Consider the following 21840-nt stretch of genomic DNA (forward strand, 5'->3'; position numbering starts at 1 on the left):
AGAGTAAGCATGGGCTTATGCGGCCCAAATATGTTCCCGGTCGTAGGTACCAAGTTCCGTCATCGACAGAGTCACTGACCATATGCTTGTGCGTTTCACCAACACGAAAAATGACACTAATAACTAAGCGTCTGCATAAAAACTAATGGCGAAAGTGGCAGAGGCTGTTCATCCAAAACCAAATGCAACTTAGCTTTCCAGAAGTGAAAAGGCGTTTTGGGAAACCGCCTTGCACTCAACGTGCCTTCCGTCGTGGCGCGTTCAAAAACTATGAAACCCGAAGTCAAAAAGCCGACGACACCTTTCGCCCTTTTCCCTATTCATTTGCAGGTGAGCGATTCTTCATTAGTGTCGTCTTTGATGCTCATGAAATGCAGAACCAAATAGACGTCTCTTCTGACAACACAAGCCAAGAAATACAATCGGGTACATATTTGGGGTGCTTAAACCCAAGCCTGCAGCGTTTTTTCCCTCTTTAAAACCGTCCTGGCAGCATCTGCCCGAGTCATTTTGGCCGCCAACAAGCCGACTTCTGGGGTTTCGGCTCATTCTGAGTCCGAAACAAAAACCAGCATGTTTTAAAATGCAGTACTAGCCGACGCTCCTTTATGCTCCCAAACAGACTGGCTGCCGCCATCGATCACGACGCAAGAGAATTCGATCTGGAAAACACGGCCTCCACGGATGCAGAGACTTGAGACAAGAGCAGACAAAAGTCACCAACATAGATTCTGCCAAGATTTTCCAATGACAGCCAATTAGTGTCCAAAACGAAAACAGCAAATGCTAGAAACTCAGCAGCTGCACCCTTCCTGGCTTTAGAAACACAGCCCTTCCCTCCATCTAGCCGACTTACGAGCTGATCTTGAGCCAGTTGGAAGGAACTGATGACAGCCGCCGGGTCGGTACCTCAATCAGATACTGCAAGGGGAGACCAAAAACAAATGTATTTAGCCATGTTCAAAGTGCCTCGGAAAGTTCTCCGATTGTTGCGTTAATATATGAAAACTGACTATGACGGTAAGTGCTTCTTAAAAGTCCCCTATTTTTACATTCTCGACCATTCGGAAAAAACGTCAGAGGTATCCGAAAATACCAAATAACAGCAATGCACAACCTACCAAGTTTTGCCGTGGTTACCAAACCTGAACTGAAATAAGTTTGGATTAAAATTTGGAACGGCGAAAATAAAAGTGGGCCGTCATCTTCTTTGTTTCGATATTCCAGCCATACAAGGTGTTTCAGCTGACTTGTGCCAAGACTTAAAAGAACTTAGCACAGGCTACGCAAGTCAATCTATTGCGCTATTGCTCACAGTCCTATTGAGGGAGCGACGGTATAATTTGCGGTGCGCCAAACTGGCTAATTAATGCAGATTTATTAGAAATCTTTTATAATATTAATTTTTTCACAGACTTGCTAATACAGAAGTTTTAGGGTATGTTGAGAAACATCCCATTGTGTCATTTCCATTGTGGCAGCCCTAATGTGTCTCATTTTTGCAACCTTTAAAGAAAGTTCACGAGATTTTCAAAAATACTGCATGACTACCCACTAGCAAACTGCAATGCCCTAATCAAATTTTTTTTTTTATTGTTTGAGTAAAGAATACGCAAGGTTAGGTGGCTAGTTGGTCAGTCTAAATGAGAGACAAAAGGTCACTGAATTGCTATTGAATTATTACTAAAAAATCAGTGACTGGCTTCCACATCCCCTTTTTTCGTGCAAGGCGGGTGAAGTGTCTGACAAGGTATGAAGAGGACACTGGGAAAAGTTTTCTGTCAGGCAGAAAATCATTTCGTATGTCAGCCTTTACCGTGTTTGCACGATCCTAACGTGCCCCTAATTCTAATGCGCAGGCAGATTTAGCTTCCAGATATTCAAAGAGTAAATTGCTGCCGATTCTTCCGCACAGGTAAAACATCTAAGGTCTTTATGAAATGCACGCCAATACAAAAAAAAAAAAAATACTGTACACTAGTTGCTGCTGTTGGAGTCCGACGATGGTTATTCGCTGTCCACAGAGGTAATCCTTGTTTTCGTCTAAAGTGCTTCAGGTGCCACGCTTCTTGCACTTGTATGAGTGCGCGACCGTTGCCTCTAGGAGGGTGGTCTTCCAAACAACTTTGCGAGCTCATCGGGTCGCTGGGGCTGCGAGGCCATGCAGTACTGCTCATTTATCCTTTCCCCCCAGTGTACTAGCCTTTCGTTTGAAGAAAGCCTCCAAGCAGAATGTCTTTTGTTCTTCCATCGAGTTCGTAGGTGCGAGGAGATACACATGTTACAGATATCAAAATGGCGAATGTAAACAAACGGTCACGATGGCGATGGGGCTAGGCACCTTATGAGCATTTTTCTTTTTGAGTTCTGGTTTTCAGTTTGGATTGTAACGCACATGTATTTTTGGGCACCGATTTTGGCAAAAAAAAAGTGCACGTTAGACTCATGCAAACACGGTAGGCGAGCTACTCTTTACGAGATTCCACTGTAATGAACTGATACCGTTCCGCACTGCCCTAAGGCTGGTGCACACAATAGTGTTTGGTTGGAAGCAAGCATGTTGTGCAGCCTTGTGCAGCCTTATGACGAAAGAGCACACTGACATGCTGTTCCCTCAAGTGAAGGTTTTGCACTATTTGCACAAAAATTTGCAGTTCACTAGAATGAAGGTTTCCCTACAGCTCACCAAAACAAAGGTTTTACTGTAGTTAACTAAAGCAAAGGTTCTTCAGCAGTTCACTAGAGCAAAGGTTTTGCCGCAGTTCCCTGGCAAGATAAGATGTACCTACTATCTGTGAAAAATGGTCATTTATAACGTTGTTGAAAGTTTTTAAACCAAAAGAGAAATGATGCACAAGAAAGACACAAGAAAATATGTGGAAATGCTCACTGTTCCACGGCTACGCGATCAATGGCGGCAGTCTGTTCTTTTGTCATAAGAGGATTCGAATTCTTTAACCTTTTGAGAGTTGGGTTTCTTGTCCCGCATGTCGAACGCAAATTTTGGTCCCGTGCAGAGAAACTGTAGCCCGCTTCATGAAGCATACTTAAGGGGTGTCCAAACAGGACACTACAAAACGCACGACCCCGACAAATCGTGAAAATTGAAGCGGACGCTTCTATTTTTACAATTTGTCGGAGTCAATAAAATTTTTGCAGGAGTCGTGAAAATTTTCACGAACACGGCTTCTCTCCTCGCCCTCCTCCACTTTTCTCTGACGTCACACGACACCTGCATCTGGCTCACCTCGCCAACGCCCTCGCGTACCGCCGTCGCCTTGGCTCGAAGGCCAAGGAGGTCCGGCTTCAGGTGGATTTGGGACTTTCCTGCATCGAGGGGTGCGTTTCGCCCGCCTCAAATCTGCTTTCTTTGTCGAGATTCCCTTTCGTCGTGATGGCATCCGACGCGGTTCCGTATTGTGAGCGGAGGCCTTGAGCGATTCACCGACAGCCAACAAAGCGTGTGAGTGGCGCTCCGGACCCACGTGATGAGCAGAGCAAGGCCGCCGTGGAGGAAGCGAGGGGGACATTTGTCGGAGGGAAGTTTCCCCTCGGGAGCTTTGACGGAGGGAAATTTCCCCCCGACGGCCGGAAGCGGAGCGCTGCACGATTTGCCGGAGTCGTGAGTTTTGTAGTATCCCGTTTGGACAGGCCTTTACTTAACGAAGACACGCCGATCTATGGGCTCAAAGTTAACTGGTGTCTTGGTGTCTCCAACCTAGGATATTTTTCTTGAATAACGCTTTCGAGACAGTACTGTGCAGAGTGGTCTTAACCAACATTTTTTAATTCGGAAGTGGGACTTTCTTATTTAGTTTAGTGCACAAAAATAATTTATTACATATTTCTAGATTTCCATGTTCTCTGTAAAACATGAGGTTGAAGGAGAGATGTGCCTTTCCGTAACAAGGACAAAGCAAACCGAAACAGAAGTCTCCTAAACAAAACTTTCCATGTGTTGTCAACAAGTGTTATTACGAAGCAAAAACAATACTCTGCAGATACAAATAAAATCAACAATCCAGTTGAGAGGTAGGGAGAAAATCAAAACTGAAACCTGCGTGGGAGCATGCCCAAGCATTCTCGGGCATGGCACTCGAAAGGTTGAGGAACTCGGTGGTATTTAGGCTAGGTGGCGCAAGCTACCGCCCGTTATAAGGAGTACAGTGTTAGCATTCATTCATCCATTCATCGGTAAGCTGTCGCAAGTGTGTTAACGAGACTTTAGGCTGTATCGTCTAAGTGGGGAAAGTTGCGTCAAACCCTGACGGAAGTCGACATGGCCGGAGTGGGACCTCACCGGCATTCCGCTGACAGTCTTGTAGTCAAAGGTGAGGAGCCCAAGCTGCCCTGCTATGGTCTTCTTCAGGGCAGCCAGTTTCTCTTCGGTGTTAATGACGTCTTGCTTCCTCTGCATTAGGTCTGGCCAGTGGGACAGGTCGGTGAAGAGCCCCGCCATGTTGTTGGACCTGGGAAGGGAGAGCCAGTTCGTACTTTAAGGCTGGTTTGCACGTCTGCATGTGACCATGACAGTTTTGCATCCACCATGGTGTTTAAAAGGAATGCCTCAACTGACGTAGTTTGCAGCAAACAATTGTTGCAAGTAGTATGTCTTTGGAGGTGCTGTGTGGGTGCTTGCTTTGGTAGCTAAACTGGCATAAGCCTACTGCTTATTAAAAATGCTGGTTCCCATGAAAGCGGCACCACTGCCCTGTGAGTTGTGCAACCATTGTGACTGCAACAATAGTTTCAGTCCTGGAGGGATACCTGCACAGATAAAAATTTGTCAACCATTTCACTCGAAGCCATTGGGTGTTCGCCACACGTCAGGTCTGTCCGGGTATGTTCCTGTCATTTAGTTCCGGAAGGCTTGTAGCTCTAAGTTTTGAGCAGGCAAAACAAATATATTTAGGTTAAGTTTTAATTGTGCATCATGGTGCTCACCCACCTTGCTCCAGACACTATGCAAGAAAGCAAGAACAGAAAAGCTGAAAGAACTAAGTACATAATACTTTTGCTGACATTTTTTGTCCTCTCAGTCGCTTTTTAGCGCTCATCGATAGACGCTGACAAACGCTTGTATTAGACCGTGGCTCATGTATGATGGAACACTAGAGCATTGCTTTCATGGTTACATCTTGCACACGTTGCAGACGATGGCAGAGTGTGTTATAATAGCAGGTGGTGCCGTACGCTGCCATGTGTCTGCTTTCACAACTAGAAGGTAACTTCAGATGGCAGACTACATGCACTGGATGTCGCGACAGGGAGATATCAGGCTTGCATATGTGCTCGGCCGAGCAGCCAAGCCAATCCAGTAGTGATAGGCAAGGCCACCATTAAATGTGATAAAGATGTTTATTGGCACAATATCCACAGAGCCGAGTGCCTGAGGCAGCCAAAAGGCTTAACCCCATACAACCAAGTGCTGGCTGCCTCCTCGGCTGTGTGTTAAGGGGGGACACTACCTTGAATTGCACCTTTTTTTTTAAAAAAAATGCATATTCAGAACTGCTAAGTTTTGGCATGTATGGATAACAAAGAACACTCTCACAAAGTCTTGTCAATGTGCACTGACAAACAATGTCAAAAATAATTATTCTTTATATGCTGGTGAGGAGGGCTGCACTGCGTAGCACTCGTCATCCACAAGTGAAAATAGCTGAAAGCAATGTCAGTATATCAGAAGAAGTTTGAGGAAGACATCACCTACACTGGAGGAAAAAATTTTTGACATTTAAGACACAAAAATAAATTTTTAAAACTTCATCATGAAACTTCAAGTGCATTTATCTTTGCTTCACTTTTTAGTGTCAAATATCAGTTCAGGGAAGCTATCATTTCATAATCAAATTGTGCGTGCAGATATATTTTGGTTTCACTATATTGAAATTTTCTGGAGAACACGACTGTGAACTTTCTTCATTTTTATGCTCTTTTGTTATGAAAAGTTTATATTTCTTTTAAATCAAATGTAAATAAAAAAAGTTTTTTTCCATATTTTTTTTGTGAATAAATTTTTATAATTTTTGAAATTTCTTTTCATAGTCGTCTGAAGCAAGTATTCTGGTGTATGTTCCAGCAAAAAAACTGGCCATTTTCATTACCCTTTCTAAACGATAGCTTTCCTCAGCAGATACACTTTTTTATTATGAACTTTTATGTAACTCATCGTGGGATAAATTTATAGGGTTGAAAATTTCCACAGCATCCTTGTCCAGTGCTATGAGGACACCCTGCAAATTTCATGCAAATAAGACAGACGGTTCAAAAGTTAGCCTTCTGGAGTAGTGTTCCCCCTTAAAGGAGTCATGAAACGCTTTTCCAACTTTTTCCTGTTCAGCTTTCCTTCTCAAATCATAAATCGCGCATTCTACCAAACAGTTCAAGAAGACGGAAAGAAGGGAGTCCTCTCTTGCTCAAAATCTCGTTTATGTACCCGGGCACAGCCATTCTTTCCCTAGAAGATTAGCCCGTCGCTCAAAATTCAGACGAAAGTTGCTTTCCCCACCCCATTCACCCCGAAGCTGACAGTGCTGTGGAAGTTACGTGCTCGTTAGACCAGCCACACTTTTGCCACGCGATCACGCTCTCTCGTGCATACCCACGCGCAGAGAATGAGGTCAGGTGATGAAAGGGAGGCGGCTGATTGGTCCGGCAAGCGCGTAGCTTCTACCACAATGTCAGCTTAGGGGTAAAGGGATTAAGGGAGGTCCGGTGCCATGTGACGTGTGTTTGGACCTGGTGACGTGCTGCGGGGGCCCTGTGACGTGCTGCAGGGTCCGCGGATGTATCCCTGTGAACAGGCAGAGAGCTTACGAAGGGAAGAAAGTATGAAATAGTCCGCTGTGTTTTCAAATTTTCTTACCAAAAGTCAGGCTTTTGACTTTCTACCTTTTTTCTTGTGGTCCACTGAACGATGTGCTATTAGTAAAGTCCCAATATAAATTGACTATTTCCAGCCCAAAATTCGTTTCATGGGCCCTTTAACAGGTAAAAAGATGTAGAAAGAAGTGGTTGGGTTACACAAAGCGTATTGAGCACGGAGGACGCGACACAATCCTGTTGAAGTCGCAGGGTTTGTCCCCAGCCCAAGACAAAAGCGGGCGCGTGGACTCCGACAAAGACAAGTATGCGCCCACCACGGAGGGGAACAGTGAAGCTTCATGCCGCCGGGTGCGGGCGCGGAGAGGGATGAGACAGCCTGTCCGGCTAGAGATCCAGAGGACCGAGGCTAGGAAGAGAAGCCAGCACCAACAACGACGAATCAGATATGCGCCACCGTTCGACGGTGGCTCTGGCTGTACCAGCCAACGACCGCAGATGTTCGTTGTAGTCTGAGGAATGGTCATGGTGGGCCAAGGTTCGAGTCGCATGGCGCTGCACACTCTCTAGGCGCTCAGTGAGGTGGATCTGGAGAGGGCTCCAGATGACAAAGCAGTACTCTAATTGAGGGAACACCAGAGCAGTATACAGCGTCTTCAGAGACACTCATCCGAAATGCCGAGAAAATCTGGACGCAAAGCCCAGTAGAGCGCGAGACCTGTTCACCACACCACATGATGGCCGAAATCGAGTGATGGCGTGAATGATATGCCCAAGGTGTCGAGCTCCTGTACAGACGGGAGAAGGAACCCTCGTGTAGTGTGGTGACTAGACCTTCCAGGCCGAAATGAACCCCATCACGGCACACTTGCTGTAGCTGGAGGTGGTTAGTGGAAGACCAGACAGCCACCATGTCCAGGTGGCTGTCTGGACATGGCTGTGGGTGGAGCTTAGAGCGGGCCGTGACCTTCTCCTAAATTGCGTCTCACAGTCTCACAGCATAAATACTGCGTAGTGTAAATATTTATAATTATGCTTTATAAGACGGTGAGTACACAGCACAGAAAAGACAACACAGGATAAAGTAAAACACACACAGCGCTAACTTGCAATTAAAGTATGTATTGTCAAGCCCGTGGAATATATACCAGCAAAACGAGATACGTAGCAAACTACCGGCCACTTGCAATACACCCTTTTCAAAGCCCTGTCAAGCAACATTGGTGGTCGCCATTTTGTGGGTACGAAATGTGTGAATGGTTCCGAGTCCTTGCTGAGCGCTGATGCGGTCCTCGCATCCAATGCACACTCGGGGTATGTGCCCAAACAATGGCAGACTTGCGCAATTGGCGCAGCAGATACCGAATGGCGCACACTTTGGAGACGGGCCTATTACGTTCGTAACAATGCCTTTATTAACTCTATGAAACTGGAAGTGGTGCACCCACCTTGCTGCTTGAGCATCCAGGCACCTCAGGTGACATCCAACGTCTGCAAGAAGTTCCGTGGCACCCAAAAAGCACGTCTTCAATGCCGCGCTGCTCACGCCCAGTGTCAGGTCGCTCTGGAGCGAACTGAAGAGATCTCGTACCGAGGCAAGAGAAGTGAGAATCTCAAATGCGTCCGAGGGCTTCACCTGCGTACAAAGCGAAGGAGAAAGCACCATAATCTTTTTAAAGCGACAGCCTTACACGAGTGCCCTCCTTCTTGCTCGTGTTGGTCCAACCGCATGACGTCACAAAATATCACAAAATAGATGTTATCATAAGCACCAGTCTAAACTCCCAAAATATCATATCGAAGCATATATAGGTATTTGTTTTTCTCTAGAACAATATATAAATAAATTAGCTTTCCGCCAAATATTGTGTCAATAAACTGTCTGCAGATATTTGTGAACGGGATGTCAAATTTACCGTAAAATCTCAAGAGATGCCCCACTCCCAAAAGGTAACCCACCCCTATTTTTGACTTGATTGTTGGCTCTTTTATTGGAAACGTCGAAAGATAGCCTACTCCTAGTAATCGTAGTGTTTGGATCAATGATGACCTTGGCGTAAATATGTCTAGTTAGCTATAGCGGAATATAAGCGAACATTGCTGACTGGGGAGTACAGTCATCTTCGCTTCATTGTCCCTCGCCACGATAACAAGTTTGGTAGGGACACATGATCTAGAAAAAACATGTTTTCAACTTTTCTTGATTACAGATCGGAAGTTAGAACACTCCTCATTTTCATCCAATTTACTCTCGATTTCAGGTGTGCAATCTCTCAGGATATTATGGTAGGTAATATAACCTGTTGTAATATCCCTAGTCATCACCCAGCCCCCTCCCCCCTGAAATTCATAAAAAGAAGAGGGGTAAGCCATGTCTCGGTGGTTAAGCATGAAAAGTTTAGAGAAAGCTAAATAAACGCCCATTTTTCTGTAGACACTTAGCACGGCTGCACAAGAGATACATTAAACTCAAAACTCAAATTAGGTATATTTGTTTTATGCAAGAAAAGCTCATGAAAGAATGTTTTACTATCACAAAGTTTGTTGCTTGCATACGCACAATTGACACCGCCGATCGGCATACAGCACAAACGTTTGTTCCGTGAAAGCATGTTTCTAACACCGACATGTTCTTTTCCCTAGAAAAAAAAAAGAGCTAACAAGAAAATACAGTAGAACCTCGTTGATACGTTTTTCAGGGGACCGCGGAAAAAAAGCGTATCAACCGGGAAAGCGCAGCAACCGATAACGCACTTAAAGGCACTCTATATAAGATAGAAAGCAGCTCTTATGCAATGGTTTATTTTATGCACTTACCGAACTCTTTTGGACTCAGACACGTTCACAAAAACGCGTAATATCCACCTGCCGCTTCGAATTAATGGTATGCAGTAAAAGTCGTTTCTCCAGAAGCCGCAGTCCCCTCTCTCTCCGCGCAGTCATGAACGTTTACGTAGCGGCGCAAGGTGTCCAACGCAGCGATCGCGTCCGCAAACGTGGGTGCAGCGTAATCGTTGGTTTTTTGTTCGTCTTCTTCATCACTTTCTTCGTTGTCGGCAGTAGTGAGGTCGGCCACAATGTCCGCTATGCTCGATATCCGAACGATCAGCAATCTCTTGCGCCTTCTCTCGCAGAATGCCTCCGTCGATGTTGACACAAGATGCCCGGGCTTGTTTGAACCATACCAACAGGGCCTCCTCTAACTTTGCGTGTTTTGCCCCCCGAGCCTGTTTAAAGCCTGGTTGGTAGAAAGGAGCCTTCGCCTCGATCTCCTTTCGTCTCGCGACGACACTGTTTAAGTTGACGGCGCGAGTCCAAGCTCTCTTGCGACCTCAGACCTCTTCCGGCTGGGATTTCGATCCACCGTGCGAAGTATGTCAAACTTCTCTTTAAAAGAGAGTGCTTTTCTTTTTCGGGATGTCATGGCCGTCGTCAACGCGCACGCACTCAGAAACGGCACTGTTCACGCAGTCGAGCTGTCGAGCGCAACAGAAACTGGAAGTGCAGCCAGTGGGGTGAAGCTCCCGGCTACTTCCGTCCCGCCGCGTATACTTATGACGTTTGTCCGGTCCGGCAAACTGCTTCCGATTGCCGCGCTCCCAGCGGCTGTTGGCACTTGTTATTTTATTTTAAATAAAATTGATTCATATATTTAATGATGCGAAATAAAGGTGAAGTTGTTTTGAAGGTGTGAATGGCTTTGAAGCTTGTTATTGTAACTTTCTCTTTCACTCTTTCAACGTGTCTGGGCGCGCTTTCTCTCTCTCCGAACCCGCGCCTCGCGCCTCGAGATGCGCTGGCCGCTGGCGCCGGGAAGTCGGTGGACCGTTAGAACGCGCGAGGGTCGCGAGCCGGCGAGTTGTTTCGCTTCTAGGAGTGCGTCGCGGCGCGAGATTCGTCCCGCGTTCGTGCGCGCGCGGCTATCTTTTCTTTTTCGTGGGAACTTGTTGTTGGTGTAATATGATCAAGCATGGATTTTCGTCATCAACACACCACCTGATGCGCCAAGTGGGGAAACAATGACTGCCGAAAGCCGGGATATCAATGGTTTCGAGTTCGAATGGACGTGCGGTACGCTCTTTTGGTCTTCTCTTGCTTAAGTTTCTGATTAAATGTTTGCAACAAAACCTAACTGTCGCAGTAGTAGTGAGTATTAATTGTTTGATTTTGGCAATAGCTACGATGGTTTCCAATCACAAAACCAAATCCTCTCATTGTTCAGGATTGCTCTTCACTCGCCGCGAGAAATAAGTCATTGTCAAATTACTGGAGACTTCTGTGTAGACTTTGTCATATCAAGATCGAGTACATATGCTCACTTTAAAAGATGGCAAACTTTTTGCTGTGAGCTGTTTATTTGGCACTGTTGTCAGCGATTCACGCGTCTGTTCGCCAGGAGTGAAAATATGAGCCTAAATATTTTTCGATTAACTGAGGATGAGCGATAGAGCGATCCGCTCTGGTTTCCCGTTTCGTTTAGCAGTGACTCACTCCTAAATTTAATTGATAATATTAAAAACGAATGGGCAGGTTCTCGATGAAGACTCAATACCAAAGAGCTGAGCTGTTTTTCTTGGTACTCATTGCTTAGTTTCTTTTAGTTGCAATTAAGACACCGTCGTCGGTCTTTACTTATATGCTTACTTATATAATCAAATTTGCAAGGACGCATGTCATCACCTTCGTCACACGTAACCTTAACGTTTTATCCTGTTTTGTTGTTCATTTCTTTGTTTCTCGTGTGCAAAGCAGTGAGAAATTTCGTCTGTATTTTCTGTCTGTTGAATAAAAATGAACGCAAAAGGACAAGCATTGCATATTTTTTGTGTATGTGTCACTTTCGTTGCTTTGCTAGGTTTCTGCTGCTTTGCTGCTGGTCTCGCTTTTCAGTGCTGGCTTGTGTGCGTTTCAACGCACATTAACCAGCATTGAAATGCGAAAACCAGCCGCAAAGCAGCAGAAGCCTAGCAAAGCAACGCGCAAACCGGGCAAAAAAAAAAAAAAAGCTACAATACATATATTTTTAACTCTAGGTGGCGCAAGCTACCGCCCATCCATCCAAACACAATGGCGCTGCCGTGCAGTTTCGGTTTTGGTTTCGCTGTGCCGCCATGTTGGTTTTAGTACAGCCACCAGATACCAGGGGATTCAAATGGCGCTGCGGCCTCCCAGGGTTTTCCAATTTGCGTTCCATGGGCGGTATAGGAAGTTGCACTCCTCTGGTGCAGCGTCCCGGCGTGCGTGCGGCGCGTAAACAACTCGCGCCGGAGAGAGAGGACAGACGAAAAGAAAGAGCAAGAGAGAACGAGCGTTTCGCAGAGCTCAGCAAAGCCTAGTGAGGAGACCGGGAAAGAGGGTGTAAGTAGTAAAGGTAAAGGGAAGGGGGGCGCCCGCGCGATCCGCGCTGCGTGGTTCGGCTGCGTGGCACCTTGGCGCACGGCGCGCCGAGGCGCCGCGATTCCGGCACTTTTGGACGTAACAACCGGGAAAGCAAACGTAACAGGCAGGAAACTAATACATGTATCTCTATGGAAGTAAAACGGGACCGGCGTTTTTGAACGCAACGGACAGGAAAACGTATCAACCAAGAACGTATCAACGAGGTTCTACTGTAGAAAAATCGACCAGGCGCAACAAGTGAACGAGCGAGCGGACAAAAGTAGCGATGCTGGTGAAGCGGGAAAGCCGGCGATTGCATTGGCAAATACTTTGAGGTTGTGCCAAGTTGGGTGCTTTGTCAATCAGAAGGAGGAGGCTCTTGTGCAACTTTCTTGTTAGGTGCATGCATGCAGGGGCGGATTTAGAGGGGGGGTCCGGATGTCCTGACCCCCCCCCCCTTGATTTCTGCATGTGTAACTTTTAGGGAGTGAAACAAGGGAGAGGGGGTTCCTAAACAAACGGTACGCTGACCAACACCTGACCCCCCCTCAGGAACTTCCTGCATCCACCCCTGCATGCATGCGAGTGTCCGTGCACGGCGTGCCATCAACGCGGGTTGAGGCGGTGTTGCTGTGTGGCACGGGCAGCACCACGAACACGGAACTCGAAGTGGGATGCTTTACAGACGTCTGTGTGCGGCGTTCCAGCAAATCTTTATTTATCCATAGGCTTTGTATTAAAAAGGCACTGACACGTCAAAATAATTTTTTTTTTTTATTATCCAAAACGACTGAAAACGATCTCTGGTCATTACCCTCAAAATTCGAAACTTGGGAATTCAGTAGGTATTTGTGAAGTAAAAAAACAATTTCCAAATGCTGACTTTGAAGTTCCCGCGCGATCCACACCAGTGCAGTGACGTCAAATATTAAGCTCTCCTGCGAATCGAGTTTCTCTAACTCCTCCAAACTACCGCCACCCGGAGTGTCGTGTTTGCCGGCGTCCAGCGAACAATCGGTTTTCTCCGTATGTGCCGCCTATCGCTGCGAGCAGACGATGCTTGACTTTCGAGTGTGAAGTTCTTTTAGGCCCTTTCAGCGATCTCAACTTTGAAACGGTGTGAGGTCGAAGAAAATGCGCAGTAGACTTTTGAGAGCGCTTGAGGGGTCATGTCGCACCGGTTCTGCATCAAAGGCTGCCCTGGCGGAGTCACAACCGAAACTGCGATACACAGACACAAAACCCAGTTGTTCTGATCGTTTGACGATTTCCTTTTCGAAGTTTAAAAGGTCATCAGGCAACCAAAAAAGACCACTTCGTCTCATTCCCCGACTTACCCATCATCCTCTGCTACGTGCATCAAGTGCCACCATGTCTTCCGAGGGAGGATAAAGATCCAAGAGGCGACATTACACCGGACTCCTATTTTCGGTATTTGTAAAAGAAGGGCCATAGTGCATTCGCAATCGCATTAAAAAACATGTTTTACACATGCCATTATTAGATGTTATAAAAATGTCGCTTATAAAGCTTCTAAATTTCATAATATTTGACGTCACAAATCAAAAGAAGCGAGGAGGAGAGAAGCGAGAGAGAAGAGCACCCAAAAATAAAAAGGCGCGCGTGCGCGTGTAAAGAAATTTCTTTTGGCGTTGCGGTATTTTTTTGCGTGTCACTACAGTGGAAACAAGCTTCAACGAACGCCACTTCAACGAAATTTCCGGTTCAACGAATATTTTTCAGTTCCCCGTCAACAGTCCATAGGAGTCAACGCATAAAAATTGTCACTACAGTGAACACTGTTTCTTGTGCTGTTCCGCTTGAACAAAATTTTACAGAAACATTCGAAGTTTGAAAGTTTAGTTTTCCGTACGAAAAACAAACTTTCAAGCACTTTGGTGCATTCTGGCACATAAAATATGTCTACTATAAAGTTTAAACCGCTTGTTGAACCACCAGAAACTGCCACTAATAACCGGAATTCGAGCTACCCGAGCGCAATGTAGACCAGCCGTGCAGGCCACCATTACTCTTAAAGGCGGGGGCTCAAAATTTTCTTCAGCGTGGCAGAAGATTCCCCCTCTTTTCTTTTTTCCTCCTCCCCTTTCCTCCTCCATTTTCCTCCTCGCTTTTTACGGCCTTCTCGCATGAGTGCTAATGGGCTTACTGGCCCCCCGACAAAATCTCTGGAACCCTTCAAGGTTCTCTGCTTCAATCCCAAAAACCAGGGATTAGTTAGGCAGGCTGGATATGAGCTCGGAAGGGTTCGGGCTGGCTCGCTTTTCTTCTTTTTTTCTTTTTTTTTTTTGCTCTTTTTCTGCAGTTCTAAAACACACTCAGATAGTCAACACCAACTAGCCCAACAACAATTTCTTTTACATTCAGATACTTTTGCATGCGGCCACACACGCTACACCACCGCATATTTATCTCGAGTGAACGGAACTTGAACATCACAGCAGAAGGAAAAGAGATGGGTATTTTTATCCGAACTTTGAGCTCTACCCAGAGAGTTGAAAATTTGTCGTTCTAAAAACGGCACACTGAAGAGTAATTATATCACTATTGTGTTTTTTGTTTTTGTTTTTTGTACAAAGTAATAATCATAAGTAATTACAAGTCAAAGATATTGCAGTCAGAGAAACCCAGTCTGACCATTTCTGGGGCATAATATATAGGTTCGTACTACAGGTGTTTTCTAGAGTGACGGCCGCCTCGTTGAAGCTACTAAGAAGAGTAAAAACAAACTTCCATAAAAACTGAAACGGTTTATGGTATATTTCATCTATCTTCAGCCTTTGAAAAAAATTTCTTCGTGGCCAAACGTGCATTTAGTTTCTGTCGACAAATGTAACTGAAAACTTGACACCCGACAAACATCTTGCGTATCAGCAAAGAGAACGGGAAACACGGAGATAGAACCGCAAAATCACAATTTTCTTCGCGTAAAATAGTGCAACTAGCAATATTATGCCACTAGCAATATTATGCCATTTATTAAAAGACAGCAGGTATTACGAAGCTTTCATTCTCTTCTGTTCGCATTTGTTCGCTGATGAAGAAACGGAATGCCCAGATAGCCTCTGCAGCCCTTACATAATTGTTTGGGGCTTTGTCAGGGTGGGCGAAGGCCATCTCCAAAAAAACCCAGGGGTTCGGAAGGTGTACTACCGCAAGTTTTGGGGCTGCTTGGATAATTTAGGCGTCTGGCATTCCCCGCCTACTTAGAAAAGGAGTGGAACAGCGGTCAGCTCAACGTCGTCACCAAGCGGGAAATCATGCCGAAATGTGTCCTTGAACACGTGCGAGATCTTTACCCGAACCCAGCCGGGATTCGCCACAATTCAATTACGAAAAAAATTATAAAAAGGGGTAGGCTTAAACGATTTGGCAGTTTTTGAATATATTCATGTGGGCTAACTGTCCACAAGTACGGAAAGAAATGCAGTAGAGATGCAGAGCTCTATTGTGTTCTTTATGTCCATACTTGTCTTTCGCGCTGTATGCCAATTAAAATGAATTCTGCAATATCTGTAGATTATGCCTGGTTATGTTGTCTTCAAAAAGAAAAGTAATCAAGCAAGTTCGCTATCGTGCCACAATTTGTGCATATACAATTTTATATGTAATTCAAATTCAAAACAGTACTTCCGCGGGAAATAATGCATCCGTCGTTCTTCGTCTTCCTGAAGCTATGAACTACCGATCCCGGCTACAGGACTTTTGGGTCCACAAAATATCACACTCAGTAGAAAATTCGCCTTTTCTACCAAAAGTGCTGAAAATTATTTATTTTTCAAACAGGTCGGGTGGTGATGCGTGTTTGAGTGTAGAACCGTTGACTGGGCACTGGTTTGCGCCAAAAGTGCAATGTTGAAATTTGAAAAGTTGAAATTTGAATATAGTAGAAATAAAATCAACTGACACCCTTAGAATTATTTTAAACTTGCGCTTTTTTCAGGCATTAAGATTTTTATCGCACATTTTATTCATTGTCGTCTTCGATGAGGGAACAACTTGCCGAGGAGGCCGCGCTGTCCGCGTACGCGCCTTGACAGATAAGGTCGCGAATGCTTTTCACGAATCTTTAAAGACCAAGCATAAAAATGAAAGACGCAGCCACTTTACGCCAATGAAGCCAACTTTATGTTTTGGGTAGACGTCTTGCGAGAGTTGCAGTATTTTTAATTATGCCTAATAAATTAAATGTTTAGGACTAAGTACCAAACTTTTTTAGATGTATTAAGAACCAAAATGTCAATTGGAAAGTTCTAGAGCTGCTTGAGAAACACCCGAATTAGCTGTTTGCAACGTGATGCGGCTCGCGTGGCTTCCTTCTGACTAGTAATAAAGCTTATGAAACATGACAAAATACCCCGTGATAAAGCGCCCGCCCCATCATAAACTCAATTTCGAATGTCCCGGGATTTGCTTTCATAGGCCGGAAAAAAAAAAGAGAGATGCATGCAAGACGCGTGCCCCACGCTTTATTTATATCAGAAAAGAACTGCCCTCTATTTTATATACAACGGTTGTTTTTTTTTTTTTCACCTACTAGGTATTAGAAAAAAAAGTGGAAATTAACGTTTTGTGGATGTGAGCTAAACGGCCAGGCGAAGATTGGGTTCAAGAAAGAACGCAACAAAAACCGACTGATTACCTAACATTTGTTAATAAACGTTTTGATTATAAAAGAAAACGGGATAGTTGATTTATAAAGTTGTTGGGCGTAATCGAAAGCCACCAAATTGTCCAGTGAAAATTAGCGCCATTGCGGTTTGTAGGTGAGCTATACGGCCAGGCGAGGATTGTTCAATAACGAACGCAACTAAAACCGACCGATTGCCTAAAATTCGCTAATTAACCTTTTAATTAGAAAAGAAAACGGCATCTTGTATTTAGAAAGTTGTTGGCCATAATCGCAAGCCACCAAACCGTCCATTCTTAAAAAGATGTAACGCGCATACACTATTATACGGCGTCCTCCTAATTTGGGCGCGAAAATATAGTTCTGATTTTATGTGGGCTCCATCTCCGCGTGGCACAGACTAACGCCATGAAGCTAAAGCGACAAATCATGCGCATCGCTGTGACAACGCCACTGTAGAAGGGGCGAGGAGTGCGGTGGCCGAAAAGATTGCGCTAACACGATTCGCGTCCAAATTAGGCTTTTTAGGACGCCGTGAGCCACTTCACGTCCACTACATCTCTTTAAAAATGAATGATTTGGTGCTTTTGATGACTATAGATAAGGCACAAACCGCAATTGCGTAACTCTGACGTCTTTTTTAGAAAAATGTCTAGTGGTTAAAAAAACCGCCCTGTATAAGCACGATTGTAAGGCAGTTCTTTACGTCCGGCGACATCATTACGGCATGGAAGGAGACGTTGACCACAGATCATACTCTATGTATGATCTGTGGTCACTGTTTGTTTTTTTTTCGTACGAGAATGAGCAAATATTTGATACCAAATAAAATAGATTTAGCATTCACCAAATTCGGCTTGTTTACTTGATTCAAATCGATATTTGATTTGATTACACTTATTTTGCACCCGCACACGCCTACTTTATTCCCTAATGAGTTACAAGTAATAATTACATTGTTTTTTGCATTTTTTTTGTCGTGCGAGGTCATCACAATTTATTATTAACAATCGGAGCTATGCGATTACGCGGAGAAGGCGCATTTAAAGATATTCAAAATTGTTCTGAATACACAAACAACTTCAAACGTCTTGCTGTTTGGGTCGTTTCCTACATGCAGGACCAATAATAATGTCAACACCTTATAGAGGAGACTATTTCTATCAACTCAACGCGCAAACACGATGTGAAGCGTGTCTGCGTACGTTGGAAAAGAGATACTGGCGAGCAAACCATAGCGTCGAATGTCCATGCATCAAAATGTCCGTGCACCGAAATATCCGCTCACCGAAAAGTCCAAAACCAAAAAGTCTTTGCAGCAAAAAGTCCGTACACTGAAATGTCTGTGCACCAAAAAGTCCGCACCGAAATGCCCTACAGCAAAACGCTCTACACCGAAAAGTGCTAGACCCACTGCGGATGGGATCCTCTGTCACCTCTGCCGGTTTACGAACCATGTTGATTCAGAACCACTGGTCTATGGCGCGCCATCTCTGATATACAGAAAACGCCGCTCGTACTTCCCGTTGTCGCCATGAATCCGCCTAAACAACGAAAGATGCCAAATCAGATATTTATATTAAAATTGATACTTCAATGACTACTTCTTTGAGCAGAACAAGGCATTTGTGCTCTCACAAAAGCAAAGAATCGTCCTCCAAACCAATGCTAAAAAAGAGCCAATGCAACTCGTTGGGAAGAGCAAGTGCCAAGCTCGCTCAAAACAGCTACTCGGTTGGTTCAGGTCCTTGTCGCAGGTGTGCCGGCTGGCTTCTGGATAATCTTTTCAAATCCTTGAAGCTTTCATTTCCTCTACCCAAAATTTGTAAAAAAAAAAAACAACAGGCAGCTGGCAAAAAAAACAAAAAAAAAGTCGGAAAATGGCGAGGAGGAAACGAGAGGCGATTTCCTCCTTTTACAGTGGCGAGAAGGAAAGTGAGGGTCGGGTTCCTTCTCTCTGCTTGCGGGCCGGCCTTTAACGTGGAAGTTCTAGTAAACCTTTGGTTGTTAGTCAGCGTATGTCCTGTGTCCTTCTTCTACTTTGTGTCCTGTCCCTTTTGCGCTGTTTTCCATTATGGCGCCATTACTCGATGGAAACGGCGATGAGGCTGGCCTTTCCGGCCTTCCTTCGCTGTTGCACCAATGTTGGTTGCACCCTAGCTTTGGCTTGATAATCCTCTGCTCCAGATTATCCAAAGCTGAAGCTCAGTCGCCTTTTTTGTTTTGGCAGTTCTTTTGTCAGCACAATACGCAGGCTTTTTGGGCGTGGTACCGTCAGGAAAAAGGGGAAGGTTTTATCTTTAGAAGATAAAGCTCGCACCCTGGCCGAAGTTGCAAGTGAATAGGAAAAAGCTGTCATCACGAAAAAGTTCGGAATTTCTCCGAGTTCTTTGTTAACGATCCTAAAGTCGAAAGATGCAATTGAATATGCTCTTGCACCAGAGACATCGGCCAAGCGAAAGAAACTGACACCGTTGGCGCACGAAGAGCTCCACAGGGCTATGAAACCTGGTTTGTACAGATTTTTGTACTCTACCAGTATGCCATTTTTTGTATGCCATTTTGCATGCCATTTTTTTGTGAATTTCAAAACAACAAAATTTTCGCTACAACGAATTTTTTTTGCGCACCGTCAATTTCGTTGTAGCAAGGTTCAACTGTAACTACAACTTGCATCATTTTAGACAACAAAATAAATACGACCTTTGGGACATCAGTGCCCCTTCAAACATTGCACAACCTTACCAACCGCTGTCGCGACGTTCCGGGGGAAGGAGCAAGTTTTGCGGTGACCTTATTTCAGTGGAAACAGATCTTGATTTTACATCTCTGACCTTACACTCTGCAGTTACATTCCAGGATATGGGGCATCTGCTGACTTCACTATCCCTGAATGGTTTACTGCTTTTGCCATCTTTCCAATTTTTTTTTTGTTCAAACAAACTTTTTTGAAAGCAAAAACAAAGTTTTATTTATTTATTTTTTTTATCTCCATCTCTTTTTTTTTTTTTATGCATGCACTCCGATTTTGGAGTCTCAGAAATCGGGAAATCGGGGAGGAAATGCGTAAACAAAGTGAAATGTTATTCCCTCCTTCGTTTTACTTTGTCACGGACACCCTCCAACCGTAAAGTCCACGGCCGCGTCGTTCGGGTAGGTTGAATGTTTGTGGATCGCTGACTCCGCGTTGGGGTATTTGTAGCGGTGGGCGATTACTCTGTGTTTTTGTGGAAATCGATATTTGCCCAAAAAGTGGGATGTGGAATGACTCGGGGATGGGGCAATGACTGGGGATATTACGGTAACAATGTCCATGACGTGACATCACACAATATCAGGTTACGTGGCATTGCTTAATTCCCGAGAAAATCATCATGCTGTCACGATGTCACCCACCGTGACATCGCAATTTACCGTTAAATGTAGCAGGGATACATCTACTAGATGCAGCGGGGATACAAAGTGCCGCTCGTTAAAAACCCATCAAGTGCTCTTGCACCCTTGTTGCACACGACAAAATACCTCAGTCAGGCAACTTTTTTTTACCGTTTGGAAATAACGCTAGCAGGTTATATGGCTACAAATAAAATTCCCCATCTTCAACGAGTCTTTTGTTCCTTTTAGTTTGAGGTTTCTTGGTTTTTTTCCCGAGTCCATTTTTCCCCAGGCATTTAATGGTTTTCAACGTCTCTTATCGATGTCGGACAAAATCGTTCAGCCTTTCCACTCTCGTGAAGAAAAAAGACCAGTGGAGCTGTACTCGATACATTGTGTGCTTTTTCTTCGTCGTCGTCTGTTTTCCACGCTGTTTCCTACAATGAATTTCCACCAACGCGCCCAGCTATCCATTTTTCTATTATAGCTGGAAAGGTTGCCGCCATCTACGAGCGGCGGCGGAAACCATACTGGTTGTGTGCTTGCGCCGTCGCTTATAGATGGCGGTAGCTGTACAGGTAGGTTTGTGTCGACATACACTGACTCGATCCTGGGGAACCCAGCCCTTAACAGCTCCGCTGTAAAAAGAAAATGGGAGCTTTTTGGGGCTCGTGTTGAAGAAAACGGGAGACGGGCGTGTGGTTTGGCGACCTCCAGGGAATGTGCGTGTGACCTGAACATGCTTGGGAAACGTTCCTGTACCGATAAGAGAAGCAGGCGAGATGAGGGGCAGCTTCCCTGAGGGAAGAAGCGGCCCTCGCGGGCAGTTCAGTCCGGGCTGAGTTTTGGGTCAACGCAAAATGGAGCTGTAGATAGAGGTTTCCTTCCGGCGAGCTTAAACTTTCCTTTTAGGGGCGAAGCTCCTTAGGGTCTAGCCTTATCCGTCCCGCGTCCGTGCTCACATCGACCTTGCTGGTGCTCGTGCTCGTGAGCTCATGTGCTCACATGTTCAAGTAAAGCAAAAAAAAATGATGAAAAAAAAAAAAATGTTTGCGCAGTCGACAGGATTTGAACCTGTGCAGGGAGACCCCAATGGATTTCTAGTCCATCGCCTTAACCACTCGTCGACGACTGCGGGACGAGTAGGGGGCTCTGAGGTGAGATGTAGTAGTAACCTAAGAGCTGGGGATGTCATGGATGAAACTTTTTGCATGTAGCCGCTCAACGTCTATACAGGAGAGAGCGCTGCGGTCAAATGTGCATATAATCGGGTTAAACTTTGCATGCATTGGCTCAACGTTTATAGACGAGAGGGCGCTGCGGTCAAATGCTCAAATGTGTATATAACCACGTTCCATACCACACATTTTCTTTCTGACATGGACGAAAACGAACGAAAGGCTCGGCATGCTGCGGCTCAGCGTCTACGCAGACAAGCACCACCAGAGCTTCGCCTCAATCAACATCATTCACCACGTGGAGATGCGGTCAATTTTTTTCAAACACAGGTCCCATTTGGGGTTTTCCAGCGTCCTAGTCTTAACAGAGCTGGCTTGAGGGTTAATTTTCAGAGTTTATCACCATATATTGAAAACATTAAACCCCAATTATAT

General features: G+C 45.0%; 1 long non-coding RNA gene across 1 annotated transcript; it reads right to left on the bottom strand.

Moving 5' to 3' along the window:
- Positions 1 to 855: 855 nt before the first annotated feature.
- LOC121833849 lies at positions 856 to 18969 on the bottom strand. The gene is made up of 4 exons (XR_006076899.1): positions 18851 to 18969; positions 8274 to 8461; positions 4301 to 4469; positions 856 to 921 (listed from the first exon to the last, which is right to left on the bottom strand). It is a non-coding gene; the product is annotated as an uncharacterized LOC121833849 (long non-coding RNA).
- Positions 18970 to 21840: the final 2871 nt, after the last annotated feature.

Source organism: Ixodes scapularis, unplaced genomic scaffold, assembly GCF_016920785.2.
Source record: "Ixodes scapularis isolate PalLabHiFi unplaced genomic scaffold, ASM1692078v2 PGA_scaffold10__122_contigs__length_95168666, whole genome shotgun sequence".
Taxonomy (NCBI): Eukaryota; Metazoa; Arthropoda; class Arachnida; order Ixodida; family Ixodidae; genus Ixodes; species Ixodes scapularis.